The following is a 21541-nucleotide window of genomic DNA, read 5'->3' as shown; positions in this document are numbered from 1 at the left end:
AGCCTGCTAGTCTGCCAGTCTCAAAAAGTGAAGTCGTTGCATCGTTTCGGGCGATAAATAGCAGCAAAGCAACTGATGCCGGAGTGATTCACATAAAGCCTGTAAAATATGTAATTGATGTAATAGCACCCTGCCTTACTGATATTTTCCAGCTTTGTCAACAGAAATTTTCTCATGTAGTATGCAGACAACAAAGGTGACAGTTATATTAGATAAAGGCGACAGAAATAATATATGGGTTCTACCTGTTTTTTCAAAAGGCCTGGAGAAACTACATCTAAAACGTCTGTCGTCATTTACATTCTTTTTAGTTTGCCGAAACCTAACAAATTTATGCATTTACTGACCATCATAACCTCAATACTGAGCCCAACATGGCTTTTGCAAGAACAGGTCGACAGAGCTGGTGCTCTTAGTTGAAAAACTCATTATGGAGAACTTTTAATGCAAAACACTGTGCTTGGACTTCTTTTTGACTTCTCAAAAGCCATTGATCTTTATAAGCACAAGATTCCCATTAAAAACTTGACAACTATTGCGATTGGAGGGACAGTACAAAAATTAAATGCATCCTTCTTGTAACATTGATATCAATTTGTACAGTCGAGCCCATTTAAAACGGACAGTCATAACAAACACTCGCTTATTAGGATCGAAGAAGGACCTACCGACAAAATATGTATTATGGCAATGGCATTACATCTGCGATACAACTAACAAGCGTGGCAGCTTAACTCTGTTAGAACGAACGCGAAGGTGCTGTAAACTCAGTCCTGGCAAAGAAAACTCGCGTTTCACCCCAGAGCGGAGAGCGATGAGCACCTCCAAGCCTCCGTGGCATTACCTCCCTGTTTCTAAGGAAAAAACTCAAGGCACCGCAACTACCAACAAAAAAAAACAACTATGGAATGTTTGAATGGGCAAATGAAAAGTGCATTAAGCTTCGAGTTACAGTCTTCAAGGAGAGGAGTCGGCCAACTGGAGAGCGCTCACCCAACAGATGGTTGAGAGGAGCGCACATATATAGGCGAGTGCACTTCGCGGTCATTTCTCGAATGTACGGAAAATGCGTAAAGTCACGCGCTCTTCGGAAGAGGACACACACACACACACATGAAAGAACGGACAGAGCACCACTCACAACTGGTTTCATTTGCAGAAACCACCTACATGTATATATATATAGTCAGCCAGCGCCTGCGCAAAGAACATATTCGCCCAACAAGTCGTACACAATAAGCATCACTCAAAAAACTGTTTTCTGCCTTGCACAAAGATATTTATGCTTCGCTGATGCACAAACTGCCTTTTTTGCCGATATAAATGCTTTAATCAGTTCTCTACCTTTTAGGTTGCCACTCCTGGCAAGAATATGCACAACTGAAAAAGATGGCTCAAAACAGCGTGAAGGGCAGGATTTGATAGGCTTAGGTAAATTTGGACCCCTTGTTTTGTTCCGTTTTTTTCGTGTTCCGTGATTTGCTCATTAACACAGCGCCCGGCTTTTCCTATACATGTGAATTTTACATGTGAACGACCGCACGAGAGGGGAATGTCATAAACTACCCCTTCGGCACATCTCAAGAATGGTCGCCCATGCTTGGTTCCGCAGCCTTTTTCCTTTTGCTTTCTTTTTTCCACTCGAGGGCAGATGCTTCCGAGCTTCAGGGGGGCTGAGAAAACAAGTGGGACTCCACGCCTGCTCGCAACCTTTTTCAGGTTGTGGGACAACTTGTGCACATACGCCACCGCCAGAGGTCTGACCGCTTCTCGAGCGACATCCGCCTCAGCTCTCACTGCCTTAGACCATCTTCTGCAAGAGGCTTTCGGCAACCCCTGTCACGAGCAAACCAGGGAACCTGGCTGAAACCCACCTGGCCCATTGGTTGTCAAATCTCGGTTGCATCTTGTGAACACATGACTTCCTTAGCACACACTCCAGACACAGTGAAGCAATGCTTCTTTTCACTAACTTGAAAGGCAAGGAATCAAATGACAGAAGCCCTTTTTTGTGCACATACGCCACCGCCAGAGGTCTGACCGCTTCTCGAGCGACATCCGCCTCAGCTCTCACTGCCTTAGACCATCTTCTGCAAGAGGCTTTCGGCAACCCCTGTCACGAGCAAACCAGGGAACCTGGCTGAAACCCACCTGGCCCATTGGTTGTCAAATCTCGGTCGCATCTTGTGAACGCATGACTTCCTTAGCACACACTCCAGACACAGTGAAGCAATGCTTCTTTTCACTAACTTGAAAGGCAAGGAATCAAATGACAGAAGCCCTTTTTTTATTTATTGTCCATAGAGAACTCAATCTTAAGAACTAAAACATGTAAAAAATTGTCCACAGGCAGTTCACATGTAAAATCCAAGCCTTTTCCATGTTGTATAAATAGGGACAAAACATTGCGTGCAGCTTCAGCAAAGTTCAAGCTTGTGTCCTTTGTTAAAATAATCAAAAATTCCACCACGCTAACTTTAAAACTTTGTGAGATGTTAAGATGTTAAAACCTGATGAACTTGGTTCATTTGTGAAAGATGTTACATAATAACGGCGCGACACGCCATCCAATACAAATGCCCGCATTCTGCAGAAAACAAACCGCTGGTAAAATGTTATAAAAGTGGACTCCAAGTAAATAAAACAGATCAAAAATCATCAATAGAAACACCGGCAGAGTTCTGGAGCGAAACTGGATCATTTCTTATACATTCCCTGACTGCAGTAAAAAGGCAGCGTGGGGTACAGAATAAAATAAATCAACAACATCCACAGAAACGGCACAACCAACCTCCAATCAGATTCCAGGAATTCAGAAACTTCCGATTTTTTTGTTAAAAACGGATCCCCTATATCTAGTTAGCTCAAATGCTTCAACAAGAAACGACTAATATGCTTCTGCCGTGAACCCTTTTCCGTAACTCTCATTCTGTATGGGAAGCTTTGCTTGTGCGTTTTTACTGCAAAGAACAATCTCGGCACTATATATGCTTTTGTCAATTTCTTTAGCAATGCTGACCAAACCGAGATGTTCACACAGTGCCACAGCGCGGCTTTTCGCTTTTGTAGACTTCACAGGGATAAGTGAAAAATTCTGAACCACTTGAGCTTCTCTTATCGAGAATTTATCCTCAAACATAACTACAGAATAGCCCTCCTTATCTACTTGAAGGAGCATCAATGAAGCATTGCTGAAGTATGACACAATAGCTCCTACTGACATTTTTATGTGTCGCGTAGGCCTCGGGTACCCAGATTTAAGAAGACAGTCAACGCCCTCGAGAAGGCACATTTCTTGCTCTTCTGGATCGGCCTTCCTTGCGATACATCGATTTACAGCTACCAGTTTATGCGGCGGCACTTTTGCCTCAATTCCACACATAGGTCGTTTTTGAAACACGGACGTCACCTTATCTAGCAAATAGATGTCCCGCACAACTACCAAACTACTCGCAGCTTTCTTCATGTCCTTTCTTGTTTCTTTCAGCAGACACTTGAGCATGCATATTCAGAGTTCTTCTGCCATCTTGAATGCCAACCTCATGACAGACCGAATATTTTTTTTTTCAGCAAGCCAGGCAGGATATTGCGTGACCGGCAGTGCGTAGAAGGTCGTTAAGCAGGCAAATTTGGCACTAAAACACAGACCTCAGAATCTTGCTTATTCGTTTCACGTGTCCCCATGAAGGTAACACTGGGCAAAAAGGCCACTCGCTTCTGCCGGAACCAATCAATTCTTCATGCAGAAGGCGATGCGTATTGCGCGATAGGTGTTGGCGACCACGTGTAACCCATTCGTCAATAAAGCTTGGAGATGACATACAAACAGAAGGGCCCACTGTATTAGAAATATAGCTTAAGAGAACTTATTCTTGGGCTAGTTGGCATTTGATCATTTTACTTTAAAGGCGCCACAACCAACCACACGCACGAGAGAAGAGAACAGGACAAAGCGCCACTCACAACTGGTTTAATTTGCAGAAACCACATACGTGCAAATATATACACTCAACCAGCACTTGCGCAACCTTTACAAAATTTTATTTCGAAAACAGCAACAGAAATGTCGGTGCAGTTGCTTGAGTTGGATCATACAGCAAGACGGAAACTGTGTACCTCATATGGATCAGTAACTAGACATCGAATGAACTTAAATAATAAAATTTTGAAATCAGGGACAAATATTGCAAAGTAGATATTACCATTTCTTGTTCTCATTAAAGTTGGAAATTGAGCGAATGACTTTTTGACCCTCTTGGTATCTAAGAAAGAGAAACTCGATGGTAGCTATGCGTTGAGTACAATAGTTAAAATTTAACGAAGAAGCCTTGGACGAACAAAATAGGGAGAAGTTTCCAAACACATATTTTTCGCTTTTTTAGAGTTATTGCCATGTCTAGTTATGCAGCTGCAACCAGTAAAAAGAAAAAAGATTTAACCCAATGGTGAGAGCCGAACAGAGCATGAAATCCCTAGATATTTTTGATGACACTTGGATATTACACATAAAATATTCACAACTGAAGCCAGGCAAAACAAATGGCACTGCTTTTCAGCTGGTTTCACGTCACGTCACTGTTGAAGCTGTTCAGGCAACAAAAATACGCGAAATAATCCTCTTCCTTTTTCTTTCTTGCTTTCCTTCTTTTCTATTTCTTCCTTGATTTCCTTCTTTCTCTCCTTTTTCTTTCTTCTTTTCTTTCTTCCGTCATATCGTTCATTCCTTCTCTCTCTTTATTTCTTTCCTCCTTTTCATTCTTGCTTCATTTCTTTATTTCTTTTTTTGTGTTTCTAGCATGTTCACTATACAGCATCTCATAAGTTCCCTGCAGCACTGTGGAAGGTACAGACATCCTCAGGCTCCTTTACACAGCATTATTTACAGAGCTTAAACGATTAGTGACTAGCTGCTGACACATATCTCTCACCCATATCACACATAAAGCCTGATCGGAGACAGTGCCTTGGAGAAAAACTTGTTCTCTGAGACATGTCTTGGAATGAAAAACGGCACTGTCTTAAAGGCTGGTAAAGTAATAATTTACATAAATGGTACCTTGGTGTAAACATTTCAGCAATCTGTTTTTCAAGACAATCTACAATTTTGGAATTGACACTTCTTTGAATCCAATATTTAAAAATTTAGCTAAATGGTCTTTACTAATTATTTAACTTTCGAAAAAGACAAATATTGCAGACTAGGCCATGGAACTCTAAGCAGCCCTAAGCTGATTTCATTTGGTTAGGACACGTCTTTTTTAAAACCTTGGTTATATTTCAGTGAGGCACCAAGAATAAAATGCGCTGTTTTGCTTCACATTACACAGTCAGATTTGCTAATCAGAAGCAGGCCATGTTCTTCATTCAGGTACAAGACACTCTTAATGGTAAATGTGTTGTGTTGGCCACGAAATTTGTATGCATACGAATCCTGTTTTGAGCTCAGGTTTCCAAGGCACGTGATACATAGGAATAAAGCATCCACAAAGTCAAGTGAATTAAACATCATTAAATTATAAGATTGGGCAACAGTGCTAGCTAGCATTATACTGACAGCAGATGTAGCACACACCCAGCTAGGAATAATACTAATAACCAGTTGCCATCCGAGGTATTGCAGTGAAATCGAAGACACATTACAGGATGAGACTTCAGTCTCCCCGAGCATGATGTTCTTATGGTGCAGATTATCCAATTGTAACTTCACATAGCTCTCATAGCTTCTTACACTCAGCAACGACTGAATAAAAACTGCGATTTGCACAGAATGCCCACAAAGACCAAAGACCATTAGAGGAAAACTGTGGTGTTTTCTCAGCAATGTACATTGTTGTCTCAAGTACGTAAACAAAATGGTAAAGAAAGAAATGTGGACATCTGATAAAATATAGAAAAAATTCTAATCATCATCATCATTAGCCTGACTATGCCCACTGCATCAAAATGGCACTCTGAAAGTAAGCTAATGGCTTTTAGATGTGTAGCAGTTTGCTAGATGATATCTAATAAATATTGCATTGAAATGAAATCTTGTCAAGATTTACTTAGAAATATGAAAATGATACAAGTAGTATACACATTATATACAGGGAATTATACATATAAAAACATGAACATATTTGCATTAGCTGTCAAGTTGTGTAAAATGAAACTAAATCTCAGCTGCACATTCTTGCCACTTTATCTTGAACTTCTTGAGCTGGTGAAGGGCGTGGCACACTTTCGGGTCCACCAACAGGGTGGTCAGAGACAAATGCGAGCACCCTCTGGATTGATGCCTATGAGCTGCAGAAAAAGAAGTCATATTTAGAAGCTATACCATTCAACATGGATAAGCAGAATTCCAGGGCTAGCTGCATTACTAGTACCCACATAGGAATAACTTAAATTCCTTGCATTCGAACATCATTGGAGCCAAATTCTCTATAGACATAAGAGCTCATAACACCATTCACATAATGGTTATACCAAATTTTCATGCAAAACAAAGTGCCTCATATCCTTACAAGCACTCATAGCAAGATGCATTGTGCTAGTATGATAGCTACTGCTTCCCCCATAGCCAGCCAACAGGAAGTTGCTTCATAAATTACTCACTGCATTAAGATGTTGGAGTGCTATACATGGCCAATTTGTCACCAGAAATCTGCATCGCACATAACCCACAACTTTTTATTGCAGCATCACCTATTATTGCTAACCAAAATATTGTAAACTGAGCCACAGCCACATAAACACCAGCTCACAGGACCGAGCATACATTTATAATGCATCAAACAACAACTTTAAGGCTGGAGAGAACCTTATATGAAAATTTTAATTTGTTGCTAGATGCCTAGTTACCACTTAAATGTATAGCCCCACCTAAGCATGTATATGAACACGATAGCAAGACGGGCGAGTTGGTGATACATACTTAAGGGAAAATCCCCGCCTTTTGCGCTATTTTCCCTTAGGTATGCATAAGAAATAATTCTGATGACATCTTTTTAGGACCAGAGATAAAACTTTACCCCCTTTCAAAATACACATTGCAACAAAACATAGCTCAAGGCATTACGGCAAGTTTTGCATTGCAGCATCATCCCGATCAGCCTGCCTACACCCACTGCAGGGCAAAGACCTTTCCTATGTCTCTCCAACTAACCCTGTCCTTTGGCAGCTGTGCCCAGCCTATGCCTGCAAACTTCTTAATCTCATCCGCACACCTAACTTACTGCCACCCTCTGCTACGCTTGTCCTCTCTTGGAATCCACTCTGTTACCCTCAAGGACCAGGAGTTAATACATGCACTGCCCAAGTAACGCACGTTTTTTCCCTCTCCCACTTTGCAAACTTCCAGTCTTAATGTTAAACCTATCATTTTTCTTTCCATAGCTAGCTGTGCTGTACTTAACTGGCCGTCGAATTTCTGCCCCGTAAGTGAGTGCTATTAAGATACAGCTGTTGTATACTTTTCGCCTGTAAACTGCTGGTAAACTGCTATTCAAAATCCGAGAGAACTGACCTATGCACTCCACTCCATTTTTCTAGTTACTTCCCTCACATGATCCAGATCAGCAATCACTACCTGCCCTAAGTAGACATATTCCCTTACCACCTGCAACCCCTCGCTACTAATTGTGAACTGCTGTTTCCTTGCAAGACTATTGAGCATTACTTTGGCTTCCTGCATGTTCATTTATAGACCCACCATTCTGCTCTGCCTGTCTAACTGCATCTCGTGTTAAAACAGAAGTACGCAGCATACAGGACCTCTATGGTAGCTAAAAAGCTGGGGCTTTCAGCCCAATATCACAATGCATGTGCAATCAAAGATGCTCTTGAATGGGAAGAACACTTTACTATCAAGAGCATGCTCAATTAAAAGATGAGTTGTGATTACATCTCACTAAACAAAGTGATTTTTTCACAGCTGAGGCTCAGAGGAATATTTTTCACACAATAGTTTGAGCATGAAGGATTCTAAACCTACTCACATAGGCACCCAAGTCACCACCCCTCACAAAATCACAGAACTATTATGTGCCACGTTGATGGTAGATGCTCAAGCTGCTAGATGCAGATATGGCATTGCATTAATTATTTTTAAAAGGAGTCTCTGAAGGCAACATTACAGAGCAAAGATTAAAATTTTATAGCCTAACCAAAGAGCATAAATGGTGCAATGTGATGCAAGGCACCACCTCACAGTAAAGACTGCAACATGCGCTGTGGGTAGAACTTTGTGATAGTATCAGCTAACTAAATGCCTCATGTCATTCTTGAAGCTGCACTAAGCCTCGCTTTGGCCAATTTTTAGCCAATCTGATGCATACTGTGTGCATCCTATTGGGCGATGCCAAAAATAGCACCTTAAAGACAACCGAGTTTACGTTTTAAAGTTGCACATATAAAGAGTGGTGCTGCTCCAGGTTGACTACTTCTACATCACAAAATACACAACCTGTATATGTATCTGCAGCACACTAAAGCAAGCAATGCCATTTTATAAATGCTCAATATAGAAAAGCAAAATTAACGAGTTTTTAAATGTGCACTTCGGAAGCTCAGTATCTCAAACTGCACTGCAGATTAAGAAAATTTAAACACTGAGCTCAATTTCAATGTTGGCAGCCCTTAATTCTGCAATGTAATCTTGCCCCAATCAAAAAAAAAGACTAATTAATTTAGTTAAGGGCATAAATCTTGAGCTCTATCAAGTACTTAATATGTGCCTTCTGTGCAATATATGAGACAGATACTGCGCCATTTCCTTTCCCCCCAAAAACCAATTATTATTATTATTATTAGAATCCACCTGTACAAACCACGGCCACCTACCTCTTAGTTATTAGAATGAAAACCTGGCAACATAACAAAAAATCACCCAACATTTTTGACATCCTTTCGGCTGGAAGTTTCATTTTGCTTCATTTGTTCTCAATTAGGTGACCACACTGACCGAGCTGATGCTGACCGCAACTCTGCAGGTGGGCACTTGACTGAAGAGGTTTTCAATAAAACTAGCTGTAAGCATTCCATTTTTAGTTAGGGCACTTAGCTACTAAGCCAGGTGTCCAGAGTGTTAATCCAGGCCATTTGATGGAGTTAACACGTAAAAGATGCAGTGTGCTGTGCTATGTCAGTGCACATTAAAAATCTCCAGGTAGTTAAAATATATTCACAAGCCCTCCCTACAGCATCCTTCTCTTCTTCTTTTAGCCCCTACCCTCACAGTGCCATTGAGGTGTCCACTGAGCAGTGAGACAGCTATGTGTCTTAGCCTTTCCTCAAAAAAATGTCCTATATGGCTCTGCGATCTCTTGTGTTTTCCTGCACTGTCAATTTCCAACTGGCTCAACAGTCTGCTTCATAAATGATGTGTACTTTTCCTGCCCTTTCAATTTCCAACTGGATCAACATGAGCTGCATAGGTTCCAAGTTAAAGCTTGACAGAACAGATTTGTGTTTCAGCATTGCTTTATTATGTACCGCGACCGCAGACCATTTCCACCAGCTGCCGAAGGGCCAGGTGAGCTGCTTAAGGGTGGTGGAAGCAATGTACAGTGGTGGTACATGGCAGAGGTATATGGAGGCCCTCAATTGTACTGTCGAAAATGATGTCAAAAGCTGCTTCATGAGCGTAAATATACAGTCAACTTTTCTTGTCATAGTAAATCCCACATCTTCTACTAATGGGCAAGACTGAAGGGAGTACAGGCCAATGAACTTACATCCAGTCAGGACGACAAGATGACTGAAACATTTATGATGACATGGAATGGGCAAGGAGTAAGGTAAAAAAAACTAGTCAACTCTACTGATGGATGACTTGAATGGAAAGGTAGGCCAAAGGCAGCAAACCAGATCGCCAGAGAATATGGCATAGGTCCCAAGACCAGCAGTGGGGGCTATCAATAGAATTCCCAGAATAGTCTGAATCTTGAATATCTTCTGCAAGCAAACTGGAACAAGAATTACGGACTGGAGAAAACTAGGGCAGAATAAACAGATGAATTCAAAATCTTGCCCGAAAACAGCTATTCTGCTTTAACCAGGACAGTCAACTTGTATTAAGATGAATAATATCTCAAAATCATTACAGGGTGTGTGTAAAAGTAGGAGTTAGGGTAGCTAGGCATGATTTTAGTACGTCTTACAGGGGATGAAAGAGCTGATTAAGAATCACAAGCCATGAAGTCCTTTAACTCCATAGATAAAACTGACAGGGCTATAGAAGATAAGAAATAAGGACAAGATCAACAACAAAAGCTTCTGAGCAGGCTCTAAAGAGGGAATGTAGCCTAGAGGCTGTTAGGAGGATATTAGACTTCGGAATAACATATTCTGAAGCGGAGGAACTGCATAGACTCAGGAAGAGACTTACACAGACGAGCACTTTTTTTAGGACAGGTGTTAAACAGGAGCCAATGCACACTCCTTCCTTTTGTAGGATGTACTTATATTCCAGGTAATGGTGTTTTTGAGATAAAATAGCAGTTCTAAAAATTCGGTGCACGAAACTCCGACTGTTTTGGAAGGCCACGACACTGAAGTGGTCAATGCTGTCCTCAACATATCCTAGTAGAGAGGCATGCGGGAGTGAATAGTACAAGACTTTGACGTCTATTGAGAAATCTTGAAGGCTTTTTCAGGATGGGACATAACGAAATCTAACACTTGTTCAGAGTTTTTGACCACAAACAGGTCATCCAAACTGAGGTTGTTTTTCTTGGACAAACAGTGCAACAAATTTTCTCTATGTGTCATTCCTGCACTTCAAAATATGACACACATGCACCAACTAGCCCAATCCGCAATGCTTCTAGACATAAGAAAAATTATAAGTACACCCTAAAAGGTAAGGGCAATGCCATTATGAACATTGAAAGATAGTCAATGTAGCTGCAGCATTCTACAGATACCATCTACATCAGCTCAAGTTATTAGGACACTAATGATGAAGCCAGAGGTGTGGAGGAATTCGACATCTGACACATGGTGCCTTAACCATTTTCTTTACTTTTCAACTAATATAATGAAACTTCGCATGCTTATGCAGTTTGTCGTCCTTACTTCAAAAATGGAATTACTTTTTGTGAAAACTCATCATTTCTTACAATAAATACAAAGAGTACGCTAAAATTTGTGAAAACAGAAAGTAACCACTCACAAAAACCTGTTAATAACGCATTGCTAGATAGCACAAAGGGTAAGAAACACAATGTTTCAAGCAGATTTTTGACTGAATATTTTTTTACTTTAATGCACTTTGAATTTCAGAGGTCAAAACATTGAAACACAAGTAATATTACAAAGTTCTATTCTAAAACAGTTCAAAGCAACAAGTAAACTGTTAGTAACATTGTGGTCTCTAGAATTTCTCTTTACACTGAAATATATTGCTTTATCGTCAAAAGGTGTTGAGATATTACATTCACAAAAGTGACAAGAGCCCAAATTCGATTTCTGAGAAAATGACAAAAACAAACAGAAGTCCCTTTTAAGGTAATTGAGTGCTTCCTTTTCAAGAGAACAAAAGTGCAGCAGACGGCATCAGTCAGGTGGCTGGATGAGATTAGGAAGTTCGCTAGAACTAAATGGTAGTAGCTGGCGCAGAGCAGGACAACTGCAGCGATATGGGAGACGCCTTTGTCCCACAGTGCGGCACAGTAAGGCTGACACTGATGGTAGCTAAAAAATGTGGAGAGTTGGAGCTTGCACTTTTTTTATGTAATGCAGCCTATGCTTATCCGTGCTTATCCTCACCTGCTTAGTAAGGTGCCTGGTCTCCGTACTTCTGGGAGTGGTCCCGGCACAGGTTTGGCCTCAAAAAACTTCTAGCACACTGCAAAAAGATTGCAATGGCAACATGTATGCCCCTACTTCCATTGTATTAGCACGCAACAAATTTGTGTGTACACATGAATACAATCTGTAAATCAGTATAGTTAGCATTTAGGAGATTTTTACAAGACATGAGAATCTCTGGGCTTATTTTACAACACAAGATCCAATCAGCACAGCTGCAGGATGACAGATGAAATGAAAATCGGTTTTTGGGAAAAGGAAATTTTGCAGTATCTGTCTCGCATCTGGGCACACCTGAACAGTGCCATAAGACAAGGATAAAGGAGGGACTGAGAGAAGAAAGAAGTGCCGTAGTGGAGGGCTCTCGAATAATTTCGACCACCTGGGGATCTTTAATGTGCACTCACATCGGACGGGTGCCTTTGCTTTTCGCCTCGATCGAGACGCTGCCACCGCTGCAGGTTTGAACCCGGGTACTCCGGCTCAGTAGCCAAGCACCCTAACCATTGAGCCACCGAGGCAGGTATGACAGATGTTCATAAAAACATTTTAGAGAGAAGCTATTTTGTGGATTCCAGAGGAAAAGCAAACTATGAACACTCCGCAAAGGCTGAAAAACAGTGCAAAAAAAGAGAAAACCGATATAAAACAGAAAACTTTGCAGTACAGCAGATAATGCACAGAAATGCAATGGGCTTTACCTCTTGACTGCGCAATTTGCCCTTTATATAACCTGCAACTACCAGAGCACCTATAGAAAATATAGAAAAATAGGCACTAGCACAATGCTTCAGAAAGCATCACTTTGTATTGGTTCTCACAGCCGCTGCAGAGGACTTGAAATTTTGCACGAAAGAGTGTGCCCATTGATGTTAACTTCCACAATAAAAAAACACGCTGTTGCGCTGCGTCCACTAACATACCTGTGTACCCTTTCCAGATGAAGTCACAAAGTGCTCCCATAGTGCAAATCATGTTTCAAGGTTTGATGGTTGCACAGTGACCACATTGGCAACAGTGCTCTTAGTTGTGGATATTTTTACAATGGGCAAACCAGTCATCGCAAAAAGCAATACACCTTTCAACACTGCAAAACGAACAACAGGTGTCCCAGTTGAGCAATGCTGATGTCAATGAAAGCACCAAGAATATAGTGACCATCAAAACTCTTGGGGCATCACTAATATGGAAGCCATGAATTTAAATGGGCATCACCCTTCAGAAAAAAAGGTCAAACTACTCACTACCCAGTAAACTCTACTGATGTACAGTGGATGTTCAAAATGTGGTTTCCGACTTTTTAGCTTCCCTTGATACAGAGTGCATTCATTATTCTGCATTTTCATAGCTCTTATTTACCTCAGAAAAGCACCACTTGATTTGTCCTACTAAATCTGCCGGTGAGGGTTTTTAGGGAGGCTGCTCACATAATTTCAAATCTTAGTTAGAAATTGCCTTTTATTATCCTCTATACTTTGTGCATTTCGACCATGATGCTGCACCAGCTGCTGTGCTAAGTACATTGCAGACATATTTATGAAGTGTTTTATTGGCACAAGCAGAAAGCTGGCTTACATGTCACATTTCTTTAAGTTAGCTGCTTAGGAATTAGTGCAACACTATGTCCCAGGGCTTAGTTTTGCAGTAAGATTAAAAAGCAACAACAACGACAATAATCACACTGCTGCATATAACCTTAACAACGCTGAGTACAAAAAACAAGTAGGTGATGTGTAAAAATTAATCCCCTTCTCTCTAAGGTTACCATCATTATTACCAGCCAAGTGTGCCACTGCTGGAAGAAAGCTCCTCCAAATGATCTTGAAATAAATTATTATTACATTCCATACTTATGCACACAAAACAGAAGACTGGAGCAGTCACATTTAAGCATAATACTGCCATTGCCTTGAAAAAGACTGCGAAGAGAAAAAAATGTCTTTAGCAAAATTACTGCTGATTAGAAAAGGCCATGGGCACATATAAAAACCCCAAGAGCTCCCTGCTGCATGCACTGAAGGCCATGTGCCATGTGGATTTAAAGGAGGTGGGAGGTTGCCCTTATATCCCTAAGCAAGAAATCTTATACTCAAGAATCATACTCCTGTCTAATTTCACTAAGAATAAAGCTACACAAAGAACAGTGGAAACATCTCCCAGCATCACGTGTGTCAACTCTAGCTTCATCCCTGTTGTCCACACTGCTCTGCAACCCCTCCACTGCACATAAATCTGCCCTTGTATTGTAAATAATATTCTTTCTGGCATTGATGAAGCAACTGGCTTTATGAAAAACATACAGGCAAAGGAGTTCAATTTTAAGCCATGTAGTCGAGCTCACTATCACCATAGGGAATCCCAAGCTTCAGACAAGTGAGGTTAAAAGTTTCTTCCACCACATACACATATGGAAGGCTGGGATGAAAAAGAAACTACTCTTCGTGGCCCAGAAGCAGACGCGATGTGGTGCACCTATTTGGACTAATGCTGCAGACAAAGCAAAATTGCCAGAAGAAAATAACTGATCATAATCAGAAGAAAACCTGCCACTTATCATGATTTTCATACATCAGCTCGGTCTATTCGCTAGCTGTGAAGACCATTCTCAGAGCTAACAGGATAGCCAATTACATCGATTAGTAGCTGTATGCAGATTACTGCACGAAATACTGCCTAATGTGCCCAAGCTGCATGCCCTCCAACTTTTTTGTAACTAATAAGTCAGCATATGTGTGGAAACAGTGGTTAGTAAGCATGGTAAAGAAAGCTGACTGCTTTCATTCTGGGGTTGTTATAAAGGGCTGAGTTGCTATTCAATATTTTGACAGTACTTGCAAAAATTTCACTTTCCAAATTAATATTTGTTGTCACAGACTGCCCACTTAATCTTTCTGGTCCCATGTTTATTGCACAAAACAAGCAAACTAATCAGAAATTGTCTGAAATGTTATGCACTATACAAATATTAATTCTGTGCTTTTATGTGTCATCAATTATGTAATCAGACCTGCAAGATTTTTTACAAAGAACCTTTCTCAGAAAATAAATTTATGAAGACATCTGTGCAATTTCCATAGTAGAGACCACTGTGAAGAGAATAAACAAGCTGGACATCAGGTCAACACAAACTAAAAGATGATTTCACTAACTGCCCTTGTCTTAACACACCCAGAATGTGAATTTCACAAACTAGTTTTGTCGATACACCACTGTCACTTGGAGAAACCATTATTGGTTCAAATATAGAAGGGTGATGCTCCAAGTACCCCTTACCTGAACAGTCCGGCAGGGTCGATGGAGATGTCAGAGTACAGCACAGCTATGCAAAATGCAGGCCAAGATGTTTCTTGCTGAATGCTGCATGAAAAAAAAAATAGGATGAGCACATCACGAATGGAAGAATGCAAGACAAGTCATTTATGATAAAGTCACACTCTGTCCACAATTGGAATGGTTGTTAGATACAAACTCACAGGTGTTTTATACCAGGTGTTATATGGAAAACTGAATAATTTTCAAAAACAGGATTTTTGAGGTAAAATTATGGCTTTTGCAGCAAGGTATTGCCACTGTTGGTGGACATCAGAGAACCGGTAAATCATTTTAACTAGTGAGGTGGTTAACTAACTTTCAGTAATTAATTTTAACTATTAGAGTTAGGCACCTGGTTGTAATTAGAGATTTGTTGCCAGTCGTTAGTTAAAGTGGTATCAGTTTTTAGAATTTCAGAAACATCATTCCCCTCGGTGCTGTGGCCCAACAAATTTTGGCTACATCGTGCAAAATACATGCACATTTGAAGAGCATGCAGGCAAAGCAACCCCTCCAGTTCACGTAAGTAGTCAAAACAGCCAAATAATTAAAAAGTTAATTATTAGAAATTAATTAACCTGCTTACTACCCAAGATCACTCAACAGTTTTCTGGTGTGCCATTGCTGGCAGTACCACACTGCAAAAGCTATATTTTTACCTCAAAATCGTATTTTTGAAAATTAGTCTTCCCTGTAACACCTGGCCATAGTGTGGGGAATGGTCAGGGGCAGTGTTATTGGCACATCAAACAGCCATTTGCCTGGCTAACCACTGCAATATGCACACAGAGAGTTCGCAATGTCACATAATATAAAAGGGTACCAAAGAAGTGTAAAGTGAATGTTTTTACCATGGTGCTCTGTAAATTGTCTGCTTTTTGTGCATTTGTCAGCTGTCAGTCAGCTAAAAAGCAGCCTGTCATGACAAACACTGCACCTTCATAGTCTGCACTGTAGGTGGGGTGCAGAAAATGTGTATAATTTGTGCCTGTAATTCTATTGGCCAGCCATGATGGTGTTCATATACCGTTTATGATTGGAAGGTTTAGTTGGAAGGCTATCCAACAGAGGTTGCTGGCAAGGCTGCACTTAATTTTTCTGCTCTCTACATTAGCCTGTGTCTCTAAACTCTATTCAAATGTGTTTTATCAACTATGGCAACTGTCTGCATTACTGCATTACTAGAAGACTGATGGCGAAGTGCTACACTATCTGCCAACGAAACATGGTGTGGAAAAATATGGAAAGTTAAAATGAAACGAATAGAAACAGCACATGTTACTTTTGAAACAATGACTGCATACAAGATGATAGCACAAAAACATGGCCCTCATAAAAGTGATGCTAGGTTATGGAAGAATGTTTGTTGCTGCCACTGCAAACCAAAAGTTTTGGTATTAAAGGTAGCTTAAACAATTCTTTATAATTCATGTTTCTGCACCAATTCCAGCAACAAAATCAATGAAAGAGAGGTCACTAGCAAATCATTGTAACACAATGATTTTGATAAACCAGTTGACATTCTGCAATAAAAACAGCTTTGCCCTAGTAGCCTGAAAACTACGAGGACCGCCAAAAGAAAAAGCTCCTCCTAAAAGCTATGTCAAAATGTACAGTTAGAAGCAACATAAAAAGCCATTAACTATGGTTTGAGATATTAATGTACAGCAGACCCCAGCAAAACTTGTCTGCACAGAAACATGCAAATCCTTTCCAGTAGCAAGGAGTTTAATATCACACTTTCGGTTACATGTTCACTCCCTTGTAATTATATGTAACAGATTAGTGCATACGGGTAACTGCATTTTGTCTTGAGGCTGAAAAATAACTAATTAAATCTTTTGCTAATGATGTTACAGTTTCAAAAGGTGCTTAGAATATATCACATGAGGTAATAAAAAACAGCAACAATCCAAGCCTCATTTCATTCAATATGATGCTAAAGTCAACCTGCCTCAACAGCTGGAATGACAATGAATTATGATGCAGCAATTATACTGCTTTTTTTATGCCACAAGTTTACTATACTAAACCTGGATGTCACAGCTATTGTTAGGTCATTTGAAAGCAAAACCGAAAGAGAGAAAAAACTCTCAACTATTTTTTAGTTATCAGTTGTAAGTGAACGCACGTGGTGATACACGGACAATAATGCCTTAAGCAACATTAAAAAGAAGGAAGCACGCAACAGAATCTCTGCATCCATGCTTGTTTATATTATGTGCACCACTCTATCTGTTCTCAGGGAGACATTTCTTCAAGGTAATAGTTCCTAACTTAAATTACCCCTCCAATCAAGATAAACCACATTTAACAGTGAATATGAATAAGTTTGGTTTATGTGGGTTTAATGTCCCAAAGCAACTCAGGGTGTGAGAGACCTGAATGTCAGTAATTACAGCCATACATATGCATCTTTATTTGTTGACCACAATAAGCAACAGAGCAATAGTAAGGCACCCCCCAAAAAAAGCAATCATAAAAAGAAATATGCCTCTGAAATTTCATGTGAAAATCAAACAGCTAGGTAGATGGACATGCACACGGATACTTAAACCCGCCTAAAAAGCAATGCACTACTGAAAAAACAAACTAAGAAAAAGTCAAACAAAAAATAATTCGAACTACTTAGTTTTCGTGGCATGACCATTCAAGTTAGAAAACACGACTGGAAATTTCAGCCAGAAATGCCTCTCCCCTCTAAGAATTCTGTATCAAATATGATAGAAGTTGCCATTAAAAACACCAAGGGCCATGTGCTTGCTCTCTAGGACACAGAAACAGTCGTCCACATACCTTAGAAATATTTTTGGTCGCGGCTGGAAAGTGGTAAGGGCTTTGTTTTCGATGACTTCCATCGTGATGCTCGCCGCTGTCACTTACAATGGCACCTTTTACCAACAGACCTTCGGAACAGTAATGGGCGCAGCAATCTCGGTGACAGCGGCGAACATCACGATGGAAGTCATCGAAAACAAAGCCCTTACCACTTTCCAGCCGCGACCAAAAATATTTCTAAGGTATGTGGACGACTGTTTCTGTGTCCTAGAGCGCAAGCACATGGCCCTTTTTCTAGACCACCTGAACTCCATTGAACCCTCAATCAAGTTCACTTTTGAGGAAGAAACCGACGGCTGCCTCCCATTCCTGGACACCACGGTAACCCGTACTCCGACTGGCCTCGTATTTAATGTTTACCGCAAACCCACGCACACTGGAAGATATTTAAATTTCAGTTCTGTGCACCCAGTCGCTCACAAACGGTATGTGGTTGTCTCCCTGATCAACCGTGCCAGACAGGTCTGCAGTCAAGATGCCGATCTAAAGAGCGAAATGAAAAGAATAGAGTCGGATCTTCGAAGAAACGGCTACCCTCATTCCTTCATCAGGAACACCGAAAGAAGAATGACAGCGAATCAGCCTACCTCCGAAGAACGCGAGAGCACAGAAAAAACAAAAGAAAAACGAGCTGCTGTCCCATACGTGGCGGGAATTAGCGAAGCGCTTGCACGTTCCAGGTGTTGTATATGAGATAGACTGCGCCGATTGCTCATCAATATATATCGGTGAAACAAAGGACTTCAGGAGACGCCTGAGAGAGCACCAGAACGACGTCCGAAACCGGAAAGCAGCATCTAACGCCATCGCCGAGCATGTGCAAGAATCCGGCCACGAGATTAACTGGGATCAAGTAAAGATATTGACAACAGAAAAGAACACATCAGCACGGCAGAATCTTGAGTCCCTTATCATACAGACATCGTCTAACACATTAAACAGGAACGACGGAACTCTACATCCTATCTATGCTAAATCATTAAAAACGCTACTGGGTGCTACAACAGGACGAATCCGTGCGCCGATTGCTTCATAGTGAACAAGGGAGCCGTAGTGCTCCCGAAACGTCTTTTTCATCTTTTGACTTTGGCCAGTGACCAGCAATCTGCATCAACATGATTCCTGACCAGACGGTATGCCGTCAAACCCTCGACTACATCCTACTTCACAGTACATGGCTTGTACCTACAACACACTGACTGCCATAACGGTGGGCCAAAAGAGTGGCGAATGCCTGTTCTTTCATCTAATCTGTTTGCTCCCAACTGCACTCTGAAACCTTCATGGGAGCCAAGCATGGAGCCACCGATATCACATGGAAGCCGTCTATAATAGTGCCTCCAACAAGGGAACAAATTGAGGCTCCTGCTACCACAACATTGCAAAAATGTACCTCAGGAGATACATTACCACTTCAAGAGAACCAGCTACACCAAGTAACAATGCTTAATCCCATCTGCAGTGCTGCCTCCATAGGAATCTGCATACAAAGCTGGCATTAGCAATGAAACTGGTTTCTCCATATTTTTTGAAAAAGCGAGAATGATGTACACAAGCAATACCCACCTACGAACTTTGCGCTGCAAAAACTGAATGAGTTAGTGCATTCGTTGAATGCAGGAAGTAAACGATTGAATCGATGCCTATAGGTAGCACTTTCCTTCCAGCACTAGCTCCATGAAGCAGCAAAACACATACCATTGCAATGGGATCAAGCATATTGTAGCAAACTTGCAGGGCAGTGGACACTTGGGTGGCCCTTTCGTTTCCTTAGAGATCACAAGAATTATTCGTTTGATCCAAGCTACACTTCGGCTTTGACACTAGTGCCCACATACAACCTGCACAAATCCATTCATCACAATACCTCAAGAGCTGAGAAACTTGACTGAAAAGTAAATTGCAGTTAGGAAAAAAGAAAACTAAAGCTGAAGTCAGTAAAAAGGGTCACACCCTAAACGTTGTGGTGCATCAATTAAAATCTAACGGCTGCTACAAAGACAAGAAACTGTCAACAGGTCTTCAAAACCGTTAACATTGTAACAATTAAGGAATAGCGATCAAAATGCACAGTGTATGGAGGAGACACACTATTAAAAAAAGAACATCATTGTTCTATTTGTATCAGACATATTGAAAAATGAGAATTACACAATGAACAGCACATTGATTTACTATTGCATCTACAAGATGTGCTCTAGGTCGAAACAACATTTATATTACTTGGAAGCGCGAAATACCCAGATACAGAAAACACACGTGCACAGGACAAAGCACTCCATGTATTTCGTGGTTGAAAAAAAAATGTCACTTTATGCCACACTCTTCCAGCTTCCAATTTCAGCCCAAAACCCGTTACACCAAATCTCGACACAATCGCAGCGCGGTCAAGCAATAAGGTCAACCCGGCGAAAAAAACACAAAATTGAATCTGCAGCTGGCTGTTTAAGAGCATTTCTTTGCCGCTAGGCTACCTGCCGAATAAAGCGAAGGCTCCATATGCGTGAAAAAGAAAAAGCGACGCGCTGAGGCGGCGCGGCAAAGACGACCGCAGTTCGCTCTGTAGCTTGGTAGGTAGACGCGCTGGGTGAGACTCAAGCACAAACCAATCACGATACACCAAGTGCTATGGATCCCAAATAATGACCCTCTTTACTGTCTCCGATTTCCCGCATGGCGCATCCTCGCTGCGCCCCTCCTTTCGAAACCGACCGGCTCAGGCAGCCGATGGTGGCGGCGCATTTCGACGCCTTCGTGTCCCCGCTAGCGTGCAGCGCAGCGCCGACAGGCGAGACACGCGACCTGCACCAGCGGAGATCTGCTTTCGTTCGTACAGTGCTTGCAAGGTGCGCCGGCGTTCGAAACAAGGCGTTTCTATAACACGAGCACTATTTAGACGAAAAAACTTTCGCTTTCTCATTAGCAAAAGCTGCGCACTTCTTCCGTGGGGGCGAAGGGCTAGCGTTACACACGAGAGCATTGAAGTCAGGCGGTCTCTAATAATGGTATTCATAATGTATACGTGCCTTGGAAGACAGGAGGATGTTTGCAGCCCAAAGGTGTGCATCCAGCACGGCATGGCCCACGTCAAACGTCTTTGGAACAGCGCTGACATGCACCAGGCGCTGCCCGTCGCCACGAGCGCCGTAAACGACGCTGCTGCGCATGCGTCGCTCACTCCGCGCGAGCCGAGTGCGCCGTAGCGCAGCTGCGAGCTGTATTTCTCCGCGAAACAATGAAGTTCGATAAACGGTAGCATACTTCTCGCTTTTTTTAAGCAGATATAGCGCGTGTCGTGTGTATGATGTGTTTGAGTTGCTTTCTCATAGGGTCCTGCTCATACGTGCACAGAATCAAAAGCTCAAAGTTTAATTGTGCGTTTTAATGGTAACGTAGGTACAGTGAACTAGTAAACTATCCTAGTGGCGCGAACGGAAGGGCACGGGCGTGCCGTTTGGCATAGAGACCACCAGGTGGTGCAACGGCAACTTTCTCTAGCGGCGTCGCGGCGTCGTCGCTGGAGCTTGTGTGTGTTTTTCCGAGTCGTTGTTCCTATGTGGTGTACTAATACGCCTGTAGTTAATAAACATGCATGCCA

At 41.5% G+C, this 21541-nt stretch overlaps 1 long non-coding RNA gene across 1 annotated transcript; it reads right to left on the bottom strand.

Moving 5' to 3' along the window:
• Positions 1-4019: 4019 nt before the first annotated feature.
• On the bottom strand, positions 4020-21120 carry LOC144116066 (uncharacterized). The gene is made up of 4 exons (XR_013311712.1): positions 20970-21120; positions 15067-15150; positions 11752-11830; positions 4020-6285 (listed from the first exon to the last, which is right to left on the bottom strand). It is a non-coding gene; the product is annotated as an uncharacterized LOC144116066 (long non-coding RNA).
• Between the last annotated feature and the right edge of the window lie 421 nt (positions 21121-21541).

Source organism: Amblyomma americanum, chromosome 1 (genome assembly GCF_052857255.1).
Source record: "Amblyomma americanum isolate KBUSLIRL-KWMA chromosome 1, ASM5285725v1, whole genome shotgun sequence".
NCBI lineage: Eukaryota > Metazoa > Arthropoda > Arachnida > Ixodida > Ixodidae > Amblyomma > Amblyomma americanum.
The sequence above is the reverse complement of the archived record's forward strand: the minus strand, read 5'-3'. Positions and strand labels throughout refer to the sequence as shown.